Here is a 22,250-nt window from a genome sequence, read left to right on the forward strand (position 1 = left end):
AATAAAAATCCTAATGAACCTATAAAAAGGATAAAGGCCCAGCAAAAATTACTTGTTTTTCGAGACCCCGCTATAAGTTCTATCCATATATGGTCTGATTGCTAACTTATACTATGCTAGATCTAGTTGCATTTTATTGGAATTAGGGAATAACCATAAACAAATTTACTTTAATTTTTTTGTTTTCAAAGTAACTCTCATCAACTAGCACTGTTATGATGAGAACTTTTAAGAGTAATTCATCGAAGTGCCTAGATCTAAACTAAAATACGAATATCCCTTTCATATGATATCTTATAGATATCCACATACATATATTGACTTTACATTTTAGAAATTCATCCCGATATCGGTCCATTTGAAAATAGCTCTAATTCAATTACTCATATATCATGTTTACACATTCATATGAGCTTATGCTCGAAAGAAGCCACACGTTATACCATATTATAATTAATAGATATCCGTGCTATGATTCATGTATGTCTTGACAAAAAAAATAGATAAGATTTTGCTCCATCGTAATTAAAAAATTTTGTTTTTTTGAACATGAAGATAGAAAGAAACCATTGCAATTGCCGAAAAAACTAAGCTCACTAAAGGCACAAAAATAAAGGGTAAGGTGTTAAGAATTGTCATAGAATGGGTACCTCAATTTAATATTTGATTTGTGCCTATTATTTATTGTTATGTTGATCTTTTAACTTGTTATAAAGATATCTTATAATTCATATAATAGTTATACTATTATACTAAGTATACCTAAGTGAGTATATACACTAATTAATATTAATTATTAATAAAGGGTCTATAATGTATATATACTAAGATATAATAAAATAAGATAATAAAATAAGGATATAATAAGGAGTCTATAATATAAGAGTCTATAAACTAATATATATTTTTAATATATTTAATATATATTAAATAAAAAAATCATTTTAAGTCTGTAAAGTATATAATAGACTAAAATATACTAAGTACGTATATAATATAATTAATGTAAATCAAAAGTGTAAATATGTAAATAAAATAAGTAAATAAATGGGCTTATCCATCTTTCTACATGCAATATATGTATGATAATTCACTTTTTTATTATGTTCATTATTTATTTTTATTATTCTTCATTTTTGTTTTTCCCTTCGAGAAAAAATTCATTATAGTACGATCCGACAAAAGAGATTCTTAGTAAAATTGGGGATTCTTGAGGGATAGAGAAAGATGCAGGACCCCCTGGCCCAATTTTGTGGACGAGAGAGATAGAATTGGCTCTTTTTATTTCGTTTGATAGAGATTTACTGACCTGATTAGTAATCAGGGCTATCGATAAAAAAAAGTATCCTCATGATTTTTTTTCCAATTTAAGATTATGTTACCAAGGAAAAATACATTCTTGGAATTTTGACTTTGCTTCCTATAAACTAAATAACTACTTGGTTACCACAAAACAAGTAATAAACTTTTGAATTTATTAAATATTAAATTAAGGATAAAATTAAGGATAAAGATATATGGCTCTCCTTAATTTTATTTTTGATTTCACTTTTCGATTCAAAGGAAAGAAAGCATGGAGCTGAAATAACTCACTCAAAATGCCTTTTAAAGGATTACGTAGTATGATTGGATCGAATAAGCCCTTATGGAATAAATATTCAGCCGCTTGTGCACTCTTGGATACTATATTATTCAATGTTTGTTCAATTACTCTTTTACCAGCAAATGCAATGTAGGCATTTGGTTGGGCCATAATGATATCTCTCAATATACCAAAACTAGCTGTCACCCCACCCTAGTAGGAGATGAAAGAATTGATACATAGAATAAATTTTTAGCCATTTGCATCAAGCTCAAACTTCCTTCTTGCATACATGCTCCTCCAGAAGCACACACAAGAATAAGAGGTAAAAATTTATTGGTACCATGTTCAATCAAACGTGTGATTTTCTCGCCCACTACCGATCCCATACTACCCCCCATAAACTAAAAATCCATAACCCCGATTGCTACAGGAATACCATTTAGTCCATCAATTAATTTTGTCGTTCTTTGATTAAAATCATTATGATCTATCATACGAATCTAGACGACCTGTGCCTAAACCCGTATTATATTAGCCCAAATCTAATTATGTTCAAGTTCTAATGGTCACCTCAACCCCTAACCAACCTGTGATTAGAAACCTTGGTATAATAAAGGCGCCACAATAGATGATGGATATCCTATTGATAAGTCAAACTAAAACACTCATTCACTAATGGTGTTTTAGGTGTTCACAGAGAACAAAGAGAATTCACTCTCACAAATACTTTTCCACATGAATATTGTACTGAATATTATTGATGAAAAAAGCCCTTAAATAGGCTAAAAAGTTACAAAATAAAACCCTAATTATCTAGGTAAACCGGCCATCGAAAAATAGGAAACCTAGCTTGGTAGAAATTCACCTCATTTACTAATCTAATTTGGATTAATTAATTCCTTTATTTTGAATTAGAATTAATTCATTTACAATGAAAATAATAAAATAATAACTTTCCTAAGTTGATTTTTTCAGCAAATATATAAATATAAACTAAATAAAAGACTAATTTCCTAAAACAAAAAGTCGAAATCAAGTTAGAAACTAGTTGACTAGTTTAATCAATCTCCAGCTTGTTTGGGCTCCAAATCAGCTTTCATATTCCATTTAGGATGCCAAATATGATTAATAATGATTCACACCTGAACAAAATTTAGCTCTGATACCAAATGATACGAACCTAGGACGACCTGCTCCTAAACCCGTATTATATTAGCCCGGATCTTTAATTAAGTTCAAGTTCTAATGGAATGACCTCAACCCCTAACCAACTTGTGGTTAGAAACCTTGGTATAATGTAGACGCCACAATAGGGGATGGAAAACCTATTGATAAGTCAAGCTAAAACAACCAATTCTCTAATGGTGTTTTAGGTGTTCTCAAAGAACAAAGAGATAATTAATCTCACAAGTATTTTTTTAATCAAATCAAAGTTTAAAAGTTATCTTATTAATGAAAAATAAGCCTTTAAATAGGCTTTGAAAGAAACAAAATAAACCCTAAAAAACCCTAGGAAAAACCGGCCACTCAATGAAGAATTCTACCTTGGTCGAAACTTTCCTTTTCCTAATCTAATTTGGACTAATTAATTCCTTTATTTTGAATTAGGAATTAATTAATTTACAAAGAAAATAATAAAATAATAACTTTCCTAATCTTATTTGTCCAGAAAATAAATAAATAGAAACTAAAAATAATGGTAGTTTCCTAAAACAAAAAGTAGAATAAAATTAGGAAACTAAAATACTAGCTTTTTGACTACATTGACTTTGACCAATTCTTTGACCCAAGTGAGCTCCAAATTAGCTTCAATATGCTTTGTAGGATGCCAAATAAGCTTATTGTAAAGTTCCTCACGTTGCCCTTGCTTGGAAGTAAGAGAAAAGGCTAATACAGTAAAATACAGTAAAGCCCGCGACGAATACAGCAAATCCGGCCTTTCCTTCTCCTTGTGCGCAAACCTCCTTGTTGGTCGGCTTTGAAGCTGCTTTGGCTGGTTTCTATGACTCATCCTCCATATAAATTAAACCCATAAAGATGGGGTTCCAATTCATACAACCCGGCCTCTTTATTGTTACCAAAAACGTCACCCGACCCCGTTTTGGCTTCTATTGCTTGTATGAGTAAAACAGGCCTTTGTTCTTTAGATATGGCCAACCCCTCTTGACTATGACTTATTCCTTGTATGAAGACAGCAAGATTGTCCTTGAACTTCTTGGCTTGGGCCCTAGTGATCGGCCCCACCTTCATTTGTAATGGGTCAGCACCCCAGCGAGTTGTTGGTCGAGCTGTCTCGGGTGGATTCGCATCATTCCCCTCCTCTTGAAAAGGATTTGTCCTCAAATCAAAATCATCACCTGCAGCAAAAGGAGATAAATCAGCAACATTAAAGGAAGCACTAACATTATACTCACCCGGTAGATCAAGCTTGTAAGCATTGTCGTTTATCCTCTCCAAAACTTGAAAAGGTCCATCACCCCTCGGCATGAGTTTTGATTTCCTTTGTTCGGGGAATCTTTCTTTCCTTAAATGCAGCCACACCCAATCTCCAGGTTCAAACACCATTGATTTTCGGCCTTGATTAGCCACCCTTGCATATTGCTCGGTCCTCCTTTCAATGTTTGCTCGGGTTTTCTCATGAATCTGCTTTACAAAATCAGCTTTTTGTTTTCCATCTAGATTAGCACGCTCACTTAAAGGCAAAGGTGTTAAATCTAATGGAGTCAAAGGATTAAAACCATAAACAATTTCAAATGGAGTAAATTTAGTTGCTGAATGTAAAGACCTATTATATGCAAATTCAACATGTGGCAAACATTCTTCCCAAGTCCTTAAATTTCTACTAATTAATGCTCTCAACAATGCAGACAAGGTTCTATTTACTACTTCGGTTTGTCCATCAGTTTGTGGATAACAAGTAGTTGAAAATAAAAGCTTAGTACCTAATTTAGCCCACAATGTTTTCCAAAAATAGCTTAAGAACTTAGCATCCCTATCCGACACAATAGTTTTTGGCATTCCATGCAATCTCACAATTTCCTTGAAAAATAAATTAGCAATGTTGGATGCATCATCAGTTTTATTACATGCAATAAAATGTGCCATCTTAGAAAACCTATCTACTACAACAAATATTGAATCCTTACCTGTCCTTGACCTAGGCAACCCAAGAATAAAATCCATAGACAAATCTATCCAAGGATAGGTAGGAATCGGCAAAGGCTTATACAATCCATGCGGTTTCAATGTTGATTTTGTTTTTCGGCACTTCACACATCTTTCACAAATTCTCTCAACATCTCTCCTCATGTTAGGCCAATAAAAATGTTCTTGCAGCAAGGATAAAGTCTTTAAAATACCAAAATGATCTATTAAACCACCCCCATGTCCTTCCCGAACCAATAATTCCCTTATACTACAATTAGGCACACAAAGTTTGTTTCCCTTAAACAAATATCCCTCAAATATGTAAAATTTATTAAATCCATGTTTCAAATAGGTTCTAAAAATTTCTCCAAAGTCACTATCATGCTCATAAAGTTCTTTCAATTGTTCAAATCCAAGCAATCTAGCATCTAAAGTAGAAAAGAGAACATACCTTCGGGATAATGCATCGGCAACCACATTTTCCTTACCTTTTTTGTAGCGGATCACATATGGAAATGTTTCAATAAACTCAATCCACTTAGCATGCCTTTGGTTGAGCTTTCCTTGTCCCTTGATATGCTTCAAAGACTCATGATCCGTATGAATCACAAACTCCTTTGGCATAAGATAATGGTGCCACGTCTCGAAAGCCCTTACCAAAGCATACATCTCCTTGTCATAAGTCGGGTAGTTTAGGGCAGCTCCATTCAATTTTTCACTAAAGTAGGCTATGGGCCTTCCTTCTTGCATTAAAACAGCTCCAATACCTACACCCGAAGCATCACACTCAATTTCAAAAGTCTTAGAAAAATTTGGCAAAACTAACAAAGGTGCATTACACAATTTTTCTTTCAACAAATTAAAAGATTTTTCTTGTACTTCCCCCCATTTGAAGCCAACATTCTTCTTGACAACTTCATTCAATGGTGCTGCTATGGTACTAAAATCCTTGACAAATCTTCGGTAAAAGCTTGCCAAGTCATGAAAGCTCCTCACTTGGGTAATGGAAGTAGGAACCGGCCACTCTTGGATTGCCTTCACCTTAGCTTGATCAACTTTGATTCCTGCAGCACTTACTACAAAACCTAGAAACACAAGCTCTTCTTTGCAAAAGTCACATTTTTTAATGTTAGCAAATAATCTTTCCTTTCTAAGAACTTGCAAAACTTGCCTAAGTTGATCCACATGGTCATCTAAATTTCGACTATATATTAAAATGTCATCAAAATAAACAACCACAAATTTACCAATAAATGGACGCATTACATGATTCATAAGCCTCATGAAAGTACTAGGTGCATTGGATAATCCAAAAGGCATAACTAACCATTCATACAGTCCATATTTAGTTTTGAATGCGGTTTTCCATTCATCACCTTCTTTCATCCTAATTTGGTGATAACCACTCCTAAGATCAATTTTTGTAAACATGCAAGCACCATGCAATTCATCAAGCATATCATCTAATCTAGGAATGGGATGTCTATATTTGATGGTAATATTATTTATAGCTCTACAATCAACACACATTCTCCAAGAACCATCCTTTTTAGGTACCAACAAAACAGGAACAGCACATGGACTTAAACTCTCACGAATATATCCTTTATCAAGCAAATCACTTACCTGTTTTTGCAGCTCCTTTGTTTCTTCGGGATTGCTCCTATAAGCTGGTCTATTTGGTATTGCAGCCCCTGGAACAAAGTCAATTTGATGTTCTATCCCTCGAATAGGTGGTAGTCCACTTGGAATTTCACTTGGGAAGACATCTCCAAATTCCTTCAAAAGAGAAATCATTGAACTTGGCAATTCAAGTTCTTCAAAATTAGTTTGATCATTAAAATAATTTTCTTTGTAAAGCATGACCAGCAAAGGTTTCTTACACTCAATAACCTTATTAATATCCCCTAAACTCAAATAAAAATTCTGGTTTTTCCTCTCTTTTCTTTCTTTTCTTTTTCCTTCCTTGGTTTGGCTCTCATTGGCGGAAATTTCCAGTTTTTTTATGCTCTCGGGTTTGCTCTCTTTTCTCACCTCTCTCTCGGCTTTTTCTTGGTCTTTCCACTCAATATGAACCTTAGAACCCTTACCTTGGTCAGCAACCTCAATCTTACCTTCTTGAATGGATGGTGAAGCCGTTGGTGCCATGCTTGCTTTTTCCTTGAGCTTTTCGGCTTCTCTCCTTTGTTGCATTTGTAATTGGTCCTTGTAAACCTCTTTAGGAGATAATGGTTCCAGCTTGATCTTCTTCCCTTTAAACCTGAAAACAATACTATTTTCTCGACCAAAATGAGTAGCATCTTTATCAAATTGCCATGGTCTACCTAATAGTATATGTCCAGCAATCATAGGTACAATATCACATAAAACTACATCCTCATATCTACCTATATTAAATTTTACTTTGGCTTGTTTGTTTACTTTCATCTCACCACTATCATTAAGCCATTGTAATCTATAAGGTTCTGGATGTTTAATTGTTTTCAAACCTAATTTATCAACTACAAGATTACTTATCACATTAGTACAACTCCCACTATCTATAATCATGCTACAAATTTTACCTTGTATTTCGCAGCGAGTGTGGAAGATGTTTTCTCTTTGTATCTGCTCTTCATCTTTGTAAACAGCAAGTACTCTCCTTGAAACCAAGCTCAACTCGGCTTTAGATGTATCTACAGGTTCGGTTTCATCTTCATTACATTCCTCCTCTTGCTCGGTTTCAGCGCCACTTTCTTCACTTGCGGATTCCAGCTCACCATCACCCTTTAATACCATGATTCTTCTATTTGGGCATTGGCTGGATATGTGTCCTCTTCCTTGGCACTTAAAACAAATTATTTCTCTAGATTTTTGAGGTTTAGGATCGGATTTTATCTCACCTCTAAGTGCTTGGACAGATTCGGTCTTGACCTCCCTTCTTGGCCGGTTGGTTGATTCTTCTCCTAATTTCGGCCTCAACTTGTTTTCATAAGTGGAATTGTTTTTCCAGCCACTTGAACTTGTCCTTCCACTGCTAGAAACTCCTCCAAACCGTGTACTAACACCCCTCCTCTTGAATTGGTTCTCAAGTTTAATGGCTACATGCAACATCTCCTCCAATTCCAAGTATTGTTGTAATTCAAGTTGGTTGGCAATGTCACGGTTTAACCCACCAAGAAATCTTGCCATTGTTGCCTCCCTATCCTCCCTCATGTTTAACCTCATCATTAACATCTCCATCTCTTTGTAATAATCCTCCACGGACCTACTTCCTTGAGACAAAGATTGAAGCCTTTGATGCAGCAACCTTTGGTAATGGGATGGCACAAACCGCTTCCTCATGACTCCTTTCATTTGTCGCCATGTTGTAATTAAGTCTTCACCAACCCTCCTTCGGGTGCTTTGCTCATTTATCCACCATTGGAGTGCATAATGGCCAAACTCCATTGCTGCCATCTTCACCTTCTTACCTTCCGAATAGTTATGGCAGTCAAAAATCATCTCCATTTTCTCTTCCCACTCCAAATAAGCTTCAGGATCACTTTTACCCATAAAAGGTGGGATATTAACCTTGATATTTCCCAAATCTTCATCTGTATCCTCCCTCCTATATCTCCCACGGCCAGCTCTATCTTGGACAGCAAAGGTTTCGTCCATACCTTCCTCAAAGTCACCGTCCAATGGCTCCTCATCAAATTCCTCTCTCGGCCTCTCTCGACCTCCTCGTCCTCGGCCTCGTCCTCCATGGAATTCTTGCCTATTTCTTGTATTCGGCCTTCCTTGTGAGGCTTCTAATCTTCCCACTCTTTGGTTTACATGCTCAAATTGAGCACTCATCCGCTGTATTGATTCCAAAATAGTTCTCAAGTCCACTTGGTCTCCACTTCTGGTAGCTCGGTCATCGCCATGAAATGCTACGGACTCTTCCTCATTGATCCTCAAGGGTGGATCCCCTCTTCTTATTCTAGAATCTGCCATGTTAGTAAAATACTACAAAAAAATAAAATAAAATAAATCCTCACAATATTCACTCCCTCACGTGTTTCACTCAAACAAGGTCTCGACACTCGTGTTTGCACACTAGTTTCGGCTTTTACCCTCTTTTAAGCTCACACACTCTTGCCTTTTTCCACTCAATGAATTATCTCAAAGTTCTAATTAAAACACCAAAAAAAAAAACAGCAATTAGATCACTAGTATGTTTTAATTAAACTTATCAACAAGACAGTAGAGAAAAAAAAAAAAAAGTAGGCAATACCGAAAGAATCCAACAAATCCTAATTTTTCGGCTTTCTAGACAAGAAAACACAAAATAATGGGAAAACGTTGGAATTTTTGAAAACTGCACCAGATGGTAGTAGATTATGAGTTCAAGAATAAAATTCCAGAAAAAGAAATTCAAATACGAACAAGAATCAAAGAGAACAAAATTATAGAAAAGTGTTGGTTGTTGTTCTTGTAATTCAAGTTTTGTATCAATTCCTTTAACTAATTTTAATCCAAAAAATTTAACACTCAAACTCAAATATCCAGCAGCAAAAATAACTCTCCGGACACTCCAAATATGGAATAAATAATTAGCAAAGCAGCAGTTACAAAAAATTTCCAGCAACAAACTTCAACACCAATTTTCAACAAACCGATATATATATAATTTTTATTTTTTTATTTTTTTATATTCGGCTTTCTTTTTCTTTTTCTCTTTTCTTTTTTTTTTTCTTCACTCACTGAATATCAGACACAACTGCAGTAGCAAGAATAAATAACAAATTTGCAATTCCAACTCCAAAAAATTCACCAAACCCATGACCACCAAATAATCATAAATGTGCAGCTCTTTTTTTTTTTTTTTTTTTTAATGGTGCCGCAAACTTCTTCTTTTTTTTTTTTTTGAATATGTGAATGCAAATATTTAAGACTAAAACAGAAAAGGAAAATCAACAAAAAACAAAAATTAACAAGAACAATGATGAAAGACAACCAACAAACTAGGAAACAAAAAATACGGTAAAACTAGGAAATCCTAATTCAACTAGGAATGAATTTTTTTTTTTTTTTTTTAAGATGCTGAACGTCTATAGGATGGATGCAACCTTAACCTAATGCTAAAATTGCAGAATAACACAAAAACAAATAAAGCAAATAAAGATAGATCAAACCTGAATAAAATTTAGCTCTGATACCAAATGATACGAACCTAGGACGACCTGCTTCTAAACCCGTATTATATTAGCCCGGATCTTTAATTAAGTTCAAGTTCTAATGGAATGACCTCAACCCCTAACCAACCTGTGGTTAGAAACCTTGGTATAATGTAGACGTCACAATAGGGGATGGAAAACCTATTGATAAGTCAAGCTAAAATAACCAATTCTCTAATGGTGTTTTAGGTGTTCTCAAAGAACAAAGAGATAATTAATCTCACAAGTATTTTCTTAATCAAATCAAAGTTTAAAAGTTATCTTATTAATGAAAAATAAGCCTTTAAATAGGCTTTGAAAGAAACAAAATAAACTCTAAAAACCCTAGGAAAAACCGGCCACTCAATGAAGAATTCTACCTTGGCCGAAACTTTCCTTTTCCTAATCTAATTTGGATTAATTAATTCCTTTATTTTGAATTAGGAATTAATTAATTTACAAAGAAAATAATAAAATAATAACTTTCCTAATCTTATTTGTCCAGAAAATAAATAAATAGAAACTAAAAATAATGGTAGTTTCCTAAAACAAAAAGTAGAATAAAATTAGGAAACTAAAATACTAGCTTTTTGACTACATTGACTTTGACCAATTCTTTGACCCAAGTGAGCTCCAAATCAGCTTAAATATGCTTTGTAGGATGCCAAATAAGCTTATTGTGAAGTTCCTCACGTTGCCCTTGCTTGGAAGTAAGAGAAAAGGCTAATACAGTAAAATACAGTAAAGCCCGCGAAGAATACAGCAAATCCGGCCTTTCCTTCTCCTTGTACACAAACCTCCTTGTTGGTCGGCTTTGAAGCTGCTTTGACTGGTTTCTATGACTCATCCTCCATATAAATTAAACCCATAAAGATGGGGTTCCAATTCATACAACCCGGCCTCTTTATTGTTACTAAAAACGTCACCCGACCCCGTTTTGGCTTCTATTGCTTGTATGAGTGAAACAGGCCTTTGTTCTTTAGATATGGCCAACCCCTCTTGACTATGACTTATTCCTTGTATGAAGACAGCAAGATTGTCCTTGAACTTCTTGCCTTGGGCCCTAGTGATCGGCCCCACCTTCATTTGTAATGGGTCAGCACCCCAGCGGGTTATTGGTCGAGCTGTCTCGGGTGGATTCGCATCACCCGGCAAATAAAGTTTGTAGGCATTGTCATTTATCCACTCCAAAACTTGAAAAGGTCCATCCACACGCGGCATAAGCTTTGACTTTCTATGTTTTGGAAACCTCTCTTTTTGTAAGTGCAACCAAGCCAAGTATCCTAGGTAAAACACTATCACAACAAAATCTAGAAATACATGCTCATAATGGAAAAAATTTTACTTTTTCGAATTTTCAAATTTCCACTAAGTAAAGCTCTTAATAATGCAGATAAAGTTCTATACAACAAAAGCATCTTTATATATCATAACCAGCATTGGTTTCTTAGTTGAAATTGCTTTATTAACATCCTCAAAACTCAAATACAATTTTTTATTTGTCTTATCTTTTCTTTCTTTTCCTTTCTCGCTCACAGATTCATTGGTTGTAACATCACTCTCGGTTTTGCAACAAATTTCTTAGTCTAAGGTTTATTAAAATTTTTCCACTCAATCTGGGTTTTAGAGGACTTACCTTGGACTGCAAGCTCAGTTTTTCCCTCTTCAATGGATGGTGAAGTCGTTGGTGCCATACTAGCCTTCTCCTTGAATTTTTCGGCCTCCCTCCTTTGTTGTATTTGTAATTGGTCTTTATACACTTCCTTGGGAGTCACTGGCTCTAGCTTGACCTTCTTACCTTTAAATCTAAAAATAATACAATTCTTTTAACCAAAATGAGTAGCATCTTTATCAAATTTTCATGGTCTACCTAATAGAATATGTCCAGCATGCATAGGTACAACATCACACAAAACAACATCCACTTATTTATCTATGCTAAATTTCACTTTGGCTTGTTTATTCACTTTCATATCACCACTATAATGAAGCCATTGTAATCTATAAGGTTCTGGATGTTTAATAGTTGTTAAGCCTAATTTATCAACCACAATGTTACTAATCACATTTGTACAACTTCCACTATAAATAATCTTACCTTGGATTTCACATCAGGTGTGGAAGATATTTTCCCTTTGAACTTGATCCTCATCCTTGTATACAATAAGTACTCTCCTAGAAACCAAGTTTAATTTGGCTTTGGATGCATGGATTGTCTCGACTTCATCTTCAAGTTCTTCCTCTCCTTGTTTGGTTTCTAGCTCACCATTACCCTTTAACACCATGATTCTTCTATTCGGGCATTGGCTAGCAATGTGTCCTCATCATTGGCACTTAAAACAAATAATTTCTCTAGATCTTGAAGGCTTAGGATAAGATATTACCCATTTTTAGGTGCTTGGATAGATTCGACTCTAGGCTCTTTTTTTGGCCGATTGATGCTTTCTTCCCACACCTTCAGCTTTGGCTTGTTTTCGTAGGTAGGATTGTTTCTCCAGCTACTTGGATTTGATCTTCCATTGTTGGAAACACCTCCAAACTGTGAGCGTACACCGTTCCTCTTAAACTGGTGCTCTAATTTAATAGCCACATGCAACATCTCCTCCAATTCCACATATTGTTGCAATTCTGGTTGATTCTCTATTTCACGATTCAAACCACTAAGAAACCTTGCCATGGTTGCTTCTCTATCTTCATTCATACTTAACCTCATCATAAGCATCTCCATCCCCTTGTAATAATCCTCCACGGACCTAGTTCCTTGAGATAAAGATTGAAGTCTTTGATGCAGCAACTTATGATAGTGTGATAGTAGGAACCGCTTCCTCATGGCTCCTTTCATTTGTTGCCATGTAGTGATTAAGTCATCACCAATTCTCCTTTGGGTGTTTTGCTCATTGGTCCACCATTGGAGTGCATAATGACCAAATTCCATTGCTACCAATTTCACCTTCTTAAACTCCGAATAGTTATGGCAATCAAAGATCATCTCCATATGCTCCTCCCATTCCAAGTAAGCCTTCGGATCACTTTTCCCCATAAAAGGTGGTATGTTTACCTTGATGTTGCCAAGATCATGATCTACGTCCTCTCTCCTATGTCTCCATGGCCTAGCCTCTCTTGGACAGGAAGTGTTTCATCCATTCCTTCCTTGAAATCATCTCCAAAATTTTCCTCTTCAAACTCCTCTCTAGGTCGTCCACGGCCTCCTCGACCTCGACCTCAACCTCCATGGAACTCTTGCCTCAAATTTGGTCCACCATGAGATGTTTCTATTTTGTCCATCCTTTGATTTATGTGGTCGAATTGAGCATTCATCTACTGTAATTATTCCAAGTCAGCCCTCATGTCTGTTTGCTCACCACTCCCCGTAGCTCGGGAATCGCCTTTAAATCCTACGGACTTCTCTTCATTAATTCTCAAAGGTGGATTGTTGAAGTGTGGCAATTTTGCCACTTGATGGTGCATGTCACCGGCCAGCATGCACACCTTGGTATCAAATCCTTTCCTTTTATGAGTTTATATTTTTTTGTATGTTTTTAATTTATGCAAGGTATATTTTGATAATGTTTTGTGCCTAAGTTATGTATGCAAAAGTATAGGCAAAATTATGCACAAAAGAATAGGAATGTTATGCTTGAAATGCCTATGGTGCTGGATTCATAATTTCCAGCAACATAGTTCCACTATTTATCTTATATCTCAGGTTGCAAATGGAGTTTTGGGCTGAAATTTTGAGGGATGTCTACCGACATATATAGAAGACTATGGTTCAAATTTCAGATCCAAATTACATGGGAAAGTCCATTTTCTATTCCAAACAGATTGCTGTATCTGATGGGCCCAGTATGCAGAGTATGGGTCAGCTTTGGAGCTGTTTGGCCCATGATCCGGTTCCAGAAATTTCCTAGCTCTTGGAACAATATTTATTGATGACCAAGGATGCTTCAAACCAAGTTTCATAAGCAGATACAAAGGGGACCTAAGTAGGTGAAGCTAGTTTAGTTGTTTACCCAAACTAGTTAAACAATAGGAACTTAGTTCAAAACCATGTGCCACTTTTTACTATATTTGGAATAGACATGTTGCAGCTGGTTTTTGACTCTTTTGTGTATGAAAAGTTAGGTGTTGACCATTTTACTTTTTTAAATTTCAAATACTTTACTCATTTTGTAAGCTCACATGCTTGGCATGTGTGAACTAGTTGTAATTTCAAGCTTATATTGTAAAATGAATGAAATGGCTAGACATCTAAGCCTCATTTTCAAAACCTAACATGGTCCCCTTCTTCTCATCTCTTCTTCAACACCTTAGAACACTTTAGGAACCCTAAAAACCAGAAAACACCATAACCAAAACCTAAAAACACAACTCACACACAACCATTCCCAAGAGCATCACCAAAAGCTTGCTTGTTGCTAACACTTCAAGCTAGCTTGCACTTGGTCATAACCTTCTCACCCCAACAAAGTGGTATCAGAGCAAGGCATATTTTTTGTGAGATTTGTGAGGTTTTTGGGCTGGTTCGTTCCTTGAGAGTGAAGAGATACTTGAAAGCACAAATATATTTTCATATTCCTTCATACTAGAAAGCAACATTCACATGGCTTCTTCAAGTTTTTCAACTCCTTCTCCTCCTATCTTCAATGGGGAGAACTACAACATTCGGAGTATCAAGATGCAAGCCTACTTGAAGGCTTATGGTCTTTGGGAGGTCACCATAAATCCCCAAGAACCCGAGCCTTTGAGACAAGGGGCAACGGTCAACCAAATCAAGCACCATGAGGAGGAATTGGCTAAAGGTTTCAAGGCTCTCACCGCCATTCATTCTTGTATTAGTGATACCATTTTCACAAGGATAATGGCATGTGAGAGTGCCAAAGAAGCTTGGGACAAACTTCAAGATGAGTTCCAAGGGAGTGCAAGGACAAGGCAAATGCAAATCTTTAACCTAAGGAGGGAGTTTGAGACTATCAAGATGAAAGACAAAGAAACGGTTAAGGAGTTCACCACAAGGCTTCTTAATGTGGTGAATCAAATTAGGGTGCTAGGTGAAAGATTAAGTGACCAAAGGATTGTGGAGAAGGTGTTGGTCTCCTTGCCCGAGAGGTTTGAAGCTAAGATATCTTCATTGGAGGAGTCAAGGAATCTATATGAAATTTCCTTGACTGAGTTGGTGAATGCCTTGCAAGCTACGGAGCAAAGGAGGAGGATTAGACATGAAGAATCAATGGAGGTTGCATTTGTGTCTAAACAACATCAAAGGACACAAAATCAAAAGAAGAACAAGCTTAAGGTCATAAAGGAGAAAGGTGAAACTAGCAAACCCAAGAGGAAGTCCTATGAACCTTGTCACCATTGCAAGAAGAAAGGTCATCATCCAAGAAGGTGTTGGTGGAGGCCGGATGCATTTTGCCATAAATGCCAACAAAAGGGTCATGTGGAGAGAGTATGCAAGGCAAACAAGAAAGATAAGCAACAAGCAAATGTTGCTAAAGATAATGCAAGTGATAGTGAATCCAAAGAGTTGTTTGTTGCTACTTGTTTTAGTAGCATCAAGAATGATGAAGGATGGATCATTGATAGTGGAGCAACACACCATATGTCTCACAAGCATGAGTGGTTCACAAACTTGGATAGGAGCAGCCACAACAAAGTCAAAATTGGAAATGGAGCCTTGATGGAAGTGAAAGGCAAAGGAGATGTGGTGATACACACCACCAAAGGTATCAAAACTATCCATGATGTTCTCTATGTACCTTCTTTATGTGAGAACTTACTTAGTGTAGGTCAAATGCTTGAGAACAAATATGCATTACACTTCTCAAACATGACATGAACTATAGTTGATCCACATGGAAATGAATTAATGTGTGTTGGAATGAAGAACAAGAATTTTAGGTTGAATATGGATGAAAATGGTGCATCGGTTGCATTGAACACCAAAGTTGAGAACACCTCTCAACTTTGGCATAAAAGACTAGGCCATGCTAGCTTTAAGTCATTGGTAGGCACACATGAACTTGTTAGAGACATGCCATTGGTGGAGAAGCAAGAACATGTGTGTGAAGTATGTCAAAAAGGAAAGCATACTAGGCTAGCATTTCAATCTTATTCTTGGAGATCAAAGGAGAAGCTAGGACTTATACATTCGGATATTTGTGGTCCTATGAGTGTTCCATCCTTAAATGGCAGCAAGTATTTCATAACTTTCATTGATGATTACTCAAGAATGTGTTGGGTGTATTTCCTTGAAAGAAAATCACAAGCTTTGGAGAAGTTTGTAGAATTTATGAAGTTAGTGCAAAATCAATCCGGTTGCACTATAAAGGTGTTAAGGACGGAAAATGGTGGGGAATACACAAGTGAGACTTTCAAACAACTTTGTAAGGATCATGGTATAGTTCATCAATTCACTACACCATACACACCACAACAAAATGGTGTATGTGAAAGGAAGAACCGTACCATCATGGAGATGGCTAGATGTTTGTTGTTTGAAAGTGTCTTGCCAAAGAAGTTTTGGGCCAAAGGAGTTAATACATCCATCTACATCCAAAATAGGCTTTACTCCAAGTCTTTGAGGAGTAAAACCCCATTTGAGCTTTGGTTTGGATATAAGCGTTCTCTTGATCATCTAAGGGTATTTGGAAGCATTTGTTACATCCTAGTACCACAAGAGAAGAGAGGAAAGCTTGATGAAAGGTCATAAGTTGGTGTTTTGGTTGGCTATAGTGATGTGACCAAGGGATATAGAGTGTATAACTTGGAAACCAAGAAACTTGTGATAAGTAGAGATGTGAAAGTTGATGAGGAAGCTAAATGGGTTTGTAGTAAGGAGGAGTTGGCTAGTATGGATGAAGACAATCGGCTTGAAGCTCATGATAATGATGAGGAACAAGGAAATGATGAAGGTGCTGCCCATGATGATGAATATGATGAGAATGAGCTAGAAATCTCCATAGGGGCTGATTTGGAGATTGGTGATGGTGTGAGAGGCACAAGACCTCTTAATGAGATTTATGAAAGGTGTAATGTGGCATTGAGTGATCCAATCAATGTCCATGAGGCTATGGCAAGAAAAGAGTGGAGACAAGCCATGCAAGATGAAATCGATGTGATAAACAAGAATGACACTTGGAGCTTGGTAACAAAACCGAAGGGAAAGAATGCTATTGGGGTGAAGTGGATCTTTAGGACCAAGTACAATCCGGATGGGTCCATCAATAAGCACAAGGCAAGGCTTGTTGTCAAAGGATATGCACAACAACTCGGTGTGGATTATGGAGAGACTTTTGCACCGGTTGCAAGGATGGAAACCATAAGACTTCTTCTTACAATTTCGGCATAAAAGTCTTGGAAAGTATATCACCTTGATATGAAGTCAGCCTTCTTGAATGGAATATTGAAGGAGGAGGTCTATGTTATGCAACCCGAAGGTTTTGTGAAGAAAGGAAGTGAAGAGAAGGTATACAAGCTACATAAGGCCTTGTATGGCCTTAAACAAGCTCCTAGGGCATGGTATGCCAAGATAGATGGTTTTTTGACAAAGCATGGTTTTAGGAGGAGTCCTAATGAGCCTACATTGTATATTATGACTCATGGTTGCATGGTGTTGGTGTCTCTTTATGTTGATGACCTCCTAGTGACCGGTGGTAATGAGAAAGAAGTGAGCAACTTCAAAGGTGAGCTAGAATTGAACTTTGAGATGTCTAGCCTTGGAGAGATGAAATACTTTCTTGGAATTGAAGTTGTCCAATCATCCAAGGGCATCTTCATATCTCAAGAAAGCTATGTGAAGGAGTTGCTCAAGAAGTTTGACATGGAGGATTGTAATAGCGTTGCCACACCTATGAATGAAGGCACCAAGTTGGTGAAGGATGATGATTCTCCAAAGGTAAATCCTTCCATCTATAGAAGTTTAATTGGTAGCCTTTTATATGTATGCTCTACTAGACCGGATATCATGTTTAGTGTGGCTGTTTTGTCAAGATTTATGCATAGTCCATCACAAAATCATCTTAGTTGTGGAAAAAGAATCCTAAGGTATTTGAAAGGTACTAGTGATTTTGGTATATGGTACAAGGATGGCATGAATGAAGCTTTGCTTGGTTATAGTGATAGTGATTGGGCTGGTTCTTTGGATGATAGCAAGAGCACATCGGGCTACATTTACACTCTTGGAAATGGTCCTTTCTCATGGAATTCCAAGAAGCAACAAACCGTTGCACAAAGCACCGCGGAAGCCGAGTATGTTGCTTGCTCAAGTTGTGCTAATCAAGGTGTTTGGCTTAGGAAATTATTGGAGGACTTGAGCTTGAAGCAAGAGGAAGCCACGGTAATATTGTGTGACAATACTTCAGCAATAGCAATTGCACAAAATCCAGTCCAACATGGGAGGACCAAGCATATACCGGTCAAGTATCATTCCTTAAGGGAATTTGAAGCAAGTGGTGAAGTGAAGTTGGACTATGTGACTTCCGAGGAGAACTTGGTGGATATCTTCACCAAGCCATTGGGAAAGAAGAGATTTGAGATATTGAGAGGACTTCTCAATGTCTCATACAAAATTGCCAAGGAGGAGTGTTGAAGTGTGGCAATTTTGCCACTTGATGGTACATGTCACCGGCCAGCATGCACACCTTGGTATCAAATCCTTTCCTTTTATGAGTTTATATTTTTTTGTATGTTTTTAATTTATGCAAGGTATATTTTGATAATGTTTTGTGCCTAAGTTATGTATGCAAAAGTATAGGCAAAATTATGCACAAAAGAGTAGGAATGTTATGCTTGAAATGCCTATGGTGCTGGATTCATAATTTCCAGCAACATAGTTCCACTATTTATCTTATATCTCAGGTTGCAAATGGAGTTTTGGGTGGAAATTTTGAGGGATGTCTACCGACATATATAGAAGACTATGGTTCAAATTTCAGATCCAAATGACATGGGAAAGTCCATTTTCTATTCCAAATAGATTGCTGTATCTGATGGGCCCAGTATGCAGAGTATGGGTCAGCTTTGGAGCTGTTTGGCCCATGATCCGGTTCCAGAACTTTCCTAGCTCTTGGAACAATATTTATTGATGACCAAGGATGCTTCAAACCAAGTTTCATAAGCAGATACAAAGGGGAACTAAGTAGGTGAAGCTAGTTTGGTTGTTTACCCAAACTAGTTAAACAATAGGAACTTAGTTCAAAACCATGTGCCACTTTTTACTATATTTGGAATAGACATGTTACAGCTGGTTTTTGACTCTTTTGTGTATGAAAAGTTAGGTGTTGACCATTTTACTTTTTTAAATTTCAAATACTTTACTCATTTTGTAAGCTCACATGCTTGGCATGTGTGAACTAGTTGTAATTTCAAGCTTATATTGTAAAATGAATGAAATGGCTAGACATCTAAGCCTCATTTTCAAAACCTAACGTGGTCCCCTTCTTCTCATCTCTTCTTCAACACCTTAGAACACTTTAGGAACCCTAAAAACCAGAAAACACCATAACCAAAACCTAAAAACACAACTCACACACAACCATTCCCAAGAGCACCACCAAAAGCTTGCTTGTTGCTAACACTTCAAGCTAGCTTGCTCTTGGTCATAACCTTCTCACCCCAACATGGATCTCCTCTTCTCACCCTTGAATCTGCCATGTTAGTATAAATAATGTAAAATAAAATATATTCTCACCAAAAATCACTCCCTCACGTGTTTCACTCAATCTAGGTCTCGACACTTGTGTTTCCACACTAATTTCGGCTTTTACCCTCTTTTAAGCTCTCTCACTCTTGCCTTTTTCCACTAAAATAATTATCTCAAAGTTCTAATTAAAGCACCCACAAAACAATAATTAGATCACAAGTATGTTTTAATTAAACTGATCAACAAAACAGAATGAATTAATAAATAAGGCAAAACCTAGTTTTCGGCTTTTCTAGGCAAAATAAGGCAAACAACAAGGAAATTTTGGAATTGATAAGAACTGGACTAGATGGTAAGAAATTAATAATCCAAGAATAAAATTTTAGAAAAAGAAATTCAAACTCAAACAATAATCAATTTGAACAAAATTACAGAATAGTATTGGTTGTTGTTCTTGTAATTCTAGTTTTGTATCAATTCCTTTAACTAATTTTAATCCAAATAATTTAAGCTCCCAAAATTCAAATATCCAGCAACATAAATAATTCTCCAACAACTCCAAATATTGAATAAATAATCAAGAAAACAAAACAGCAGCTCCAAGAAATTTCCAGCAACAAATTTCAACACCAAATTCAACAAACTTAAATTTTTTTTTTATTCGGCTTTTTTATTTTTTTCACTGAATATCAAACACAAATCCAGTAACAAAAATTAGCAATCAAATTGCAATTCCAATAGCAAAATCTCACCAAACCTGTGGCCTCCAACAACAAAAATATAATGTGCAGTTTTTTTATTTTTTATTTTTTAACTCACAGATCATAAACAATTGCAATAGCAAGTATCAAAACCAAAAATGACAATTCTACAGCCATAAATTCACCAAACCTGAGACCACTCTTAAAACTAAAAAAAAAAAAAAAAAAAGGGCACAAATTTTAGGTTTTTTATGCATTATGCTTTCAAAACTCTCTCTTTTGTTTTTTTTTTTCTTTTGAATATATGAATGCAAATATTTAAGACTAAAACAGCAAAAAAAAATCAACAAAACCAAAATTAACAAGAACAATGATGAAAAACAACCAACAAACTAGGAAACAAAAAAATACGGCAAAACTAGAAAATCCTAATTTAACAAAGAATGAGTTTTTTTTTTTTGTTTTTTTTGTTTTTCAAAGATGTAGAATGTGTTTGACGATAGAAACAACCTTAACCTAATGATAAAAGTGTATATTAACACAAAAATAAATTAAAAAAATAAAGATAGATTAAACCTGAACAAAATTTCGTTCTGATACCAAATGATATGAACCTAGGACGACCTGCGCCTAAACCCATATTATATTAGCCCGGATCTAATTATGTTCAAGTTCTAATGGTCACCTCAACTTTTAACCAACCTGTTATTAGAAACCTTGGTATAATGAAGATGCCATAATAGGTGATGGATATCCTATTGATAAGTCAAACTAAAACACTAAGTTTTAGGTGTTCAAAGAGAACAAAGAGAATTCAATCTCACAAATAATTTTCTAAATGAATAATGTTCTGAATATCATTGATGGAAAAAGCCCTTAAATATGCTAAAAATTTACAAGATAAAACCCTAATTATCTAGGTAAAATAGGCCACTGAAGAATAGGAAACCTAGCTTGGCCAAAATTCACCTCATTTCCTAATCTAATTTGGATTAATTAATTTCTTTATTTTGAATTAGGAATTAATGAATTTACAATGAAAATAATAAAATAATAATTTTCCTAAGTTGATTTTTCCAGAAAATAAATAAATAGAAGCCAAATAAAAGACTAATTTTCTAAAACAAAAAGTCAAAATCAAATTAGGAAACTAGTTAACTAGTTTGACTACTAAGGTATCTTTGACCAATCTCCAGCTTGTTTGGGCTCCAAATCATCTGCCATATGCCATTTAGGATTCCAAATATGATTAATAATGATTCCCACACGTTGCCCCTTGATTGGAATAAGTCAAACAAGAAGAAAAGTCAAAGCCAGTGGCTAAACAACACATTTTCGGCCAAATTGAGATGCTATCCGTACAAGTCCTTTTTGGATGCTTTTGATTCTACGTTGACTTGATTCCATGACCTCTTAAACATATGTATTGAATTCATGAAGCATTGGAACCATTTCATGCTGCTTGGACTCCATAAATGCACCAAACCGCTACCCGGGTCCGTATTGGCTTCCACCACTTGTATGCTCAAAACAGGTCTTGGATCTACGGGTATTGATAAGTTCTCTTGAGAATGAATTAATCCCTGGATAAAGGCAGTAAGGTTTTCCTTAAAACTCTTACCTTGAGCCCTAGTGGTCGGTCCGATCTTCATTCGTATCGGGTCAGCACCCCAGCTGATTGTCGATTGTGCGGGCACGGGTGGATTCACAGCAATCTTTATAAGGTTCCTCCTACAAATGAAATTTTATGGGATCCCTAGAGACCATGTCTTCATACAGAGGCTCCCAAGTACCTGGGTCAACCGAACTTTTGATTCTATCTGAACTAGTCAGTTTCAAATGACGTCCACTATGTTCACAAATATTCATTTGAAATTGAAAAAAATTCTTATAATTTAATCCATAACAATTTTTGCACCCACAAATATTTGTATTTTTTAGTTATCTCTAAATCACTTTTTCTGTCTCTTATTTGTATTTGTATTTGATTTAGAGAAAATGGTAAATCATTT

General features: G+C 35.9%; 1 pseudogene; it reads right to left on the minus strand.

Annotated features, from left to right (window-relative positions):
- Positions 1-1,552: 1,552 nt before the first annotated feature.
- LOC125419978 (acetyl-coenzyme A carboxylase carboxyl transferase subunit beta, chloroplastic-like) lies at positions 1,553-22,204 on the minus strand (annotated as a pseudogene).
- Between the last annotated feature and the right edge of the window lie 46 nt (positions 22,205-22,250).

This window comes from Ziziphus jujuba, chromosome 5 (genome assembly GCF_031755915.1).
Source record: "Ziziphus jujuba cultivar Dongzao chromosome 5, ASM3175591v1".
Classification (NCBI taxonomy): domain Eukaryota; kingdom Viridiplantae; phylum Streptophyta; class Magnoliopsida; order Rosales; family Rhamnaceae; genus Ziziphus; species Ziziphus jujuba.